Consider the following 2477-nt stretch of genomic DNA (forward strand, 5'->3'; position numbering starts at 1 on the left):
TCTAGGTTGTTTTCAGGTTCTAGCTATGACAAATAAAGATGCTATGAACATAGCTGAGCAAGTGTCCTTGTGTTATGACTGAGTATCCTTCAGGTATATGTCCAAGAACAGAACAGCTGGGTCTTGTGGTCGATCGATTCCCAGCTTTCTGAGAAACTGCCACACTGACTTCCAAAGTGACTGTACAAGTTTGCACTCCCACCAGCAATGGGGGAGTGTTCCCCTTGCTCCACATCCTCTCCAGCATGAGCTGTCACTTGTGTTTTTGATATTAGCCATCTTCTGAGGTGTAAGATGGTGTAATATGGAATCTCAGGTCTTTTTTATTTGCCTTGATGGCTAAGAATGTTGAACATCTCCTTAAGTATTTCTCAGCCGCTTGAGAGTCTTCTGTTGAGAATTCTGTTTAGATCTGTACCCCATTTTTAATTAAATTATTTGTTGCTATCTAGCTTTTTGAGTCCTTTATATATTTTGGAGATCAGTCCTCTGTCTGATGTGGAATTGATGAAGATCTTTTCCCACTCTACAGGCTGCTGTTTTGTCCTATTGACGGTGTCCTTCGCTTTACAGAAACTTTTAATTTCATGAGGTCCCATTTATTAATTATTGATGTTAGTGCCTGCACCTGTTATCTCCTGTGGCAGTGCATTCGAGATTATTTTCCACTTTCTCTTCTATCAGGTGCAGTGTATCTGGATTTATGCAGAGGTCTTCGATCTACTTTGGGTTTTGTGCAGGGTGATAAATATGGATCAATTTGCGTTCTTTCGCATGCCGGCATCCAGTTAGACCAGCACCATTTGTTGAAGGTGCTTTCTTTTTTTCCATTGTATAATTTTGGCTTCCTTGTCGAAAATGAAGTGTCCTTTGGTGTGTGAATTTACATCCGTGTCTTTAATTCTATTCCATTGGTCCTCCTATCTGTTTTTATGCCAATACCATGTGGTTTTTATTACTGTAGCTCTGTAGTAGAGCTCGAAATCAGGGATGGTGATACCTCTAGAAGTTCTTTGATTGTACAGGATTGTTTTAGCTCTCCTGGGGTTTTTTGTTTTTCCGTAATGAAGTTGAGCATTGTTCTTTCAGGGTCTGCAAAGAATTGTTTTGGGATTTTAAAGGCAAAAGCTGCATCCTGGTATCTTATTTGGCAGTTTCAGGGGCTGCTTTCGGAAAACAAGCAGTTCGACAAAAGCTAAAATAAACAGCTGGAGAGGGAGGTTTGCACAAGCAGGCAGCTTAACAGAGTCCAAGATAAGTTACCTGGGGCATCTTGGTCTTGGGATCCTAGACTAGAGCTAGGTAAATTTCCACAAGATTCTCCATCAAGAAGGTCAAATTCTAGTCAAATGCACATGGCCTCAGTAACAATACAAGATGGAGGAATCTCTGCACTGTCTTGTCCCTTCACACACACATATGTTCACACACATATACAGACATATACATATAATGCACACAGACATATATACACGTATACACACATATACATGGACAGGTGCACATACATGTGCATGAACACACATGTGCATACAAATACACATAGGTACACATATACATGTACAAAGTTATGCACATACACATACATCTATGCACATCCACATGTCCATATGCAGACATATATACATACATACACACACACTTTGAGTAGTAAGAATGTACACGGTCTCCAAACAGTCTCCTTGCAGGATGGCTATGGCCTCTCTACGGTTCAGTTGAGGTACCGAGACAGCGTCTTTGGGAGTAGGGGTGTCTCCTCCAGCGAAGGGCAAAGTCTATGCCAGTATGTGTCGTGGTATCTTAGGAACAAGGATCAGAAGCAGGATTAGTCATGTGACCATATAGACTTTCATGCTGCAGGTTTAACAGGCTGAGGAAGGCATGGCCACACCAGGTAGGATAAGTCACCCTGCGGTGTGAGGAGCCCAGGAAACTGCTGAACAGTGGGGACCCAGGGCACCACGGGGACATCGTGAGCTGGGTTGGGAGAAGACAGTTAGACAAAGGCCAGAGCAAGGGCTCACACCCTGGTGAGCAAGGGCTGCTTCACCCATGATGAAATGGTGGCCAGGAGGGAGAGGATGCCGAGCTGGGTGGCAGAGGAGAAAGGATGACTCTGAATTGTCATCCCGGAGCCAGTTACAGCAGCAAACACTGTAGTTTTTGTTCACCAGCCTTCGCTGGGTGATAGCCCAGTGGGTAGAAGGGCTGTCTGTACAGCCATGAGGGTCTGAGCTAGAATTCTCCACCCCAAACTGCCTGTCAGTGTGCATCTGTAGCTCAGTGCTGAGAGGGAAGGAAACAGGAGGCTCCTAGTTGGGGAAGATGGGACCGTTGGTAGCCAACCTAGCTCCAAGTTCAGTGAGAGACCGTCTTTCCAGGGAATAAGGTGGATGATGATTGAGCAAGACACTGGATGTCCTCTGCCGGCTTAGCACACACACATGGTCATGCACACCAATACAAACCTATGCACA

Source organism: Microtus ochrogaster, linkage group LG8 (assembly GCF_000317375.1).
Source record: "Microtus ochrogaster isolate Prairie Vole_2 linkage group LG8, MicOch1.0, whole genome shotgun sequence".
In the NCBI taxonomy this organism is placed as follows: Eukaryota; Metazoa; Chordata; class Mammalia; order Rodentia; family Cricetidae; genus Microtus; species Microtus ochrogaster.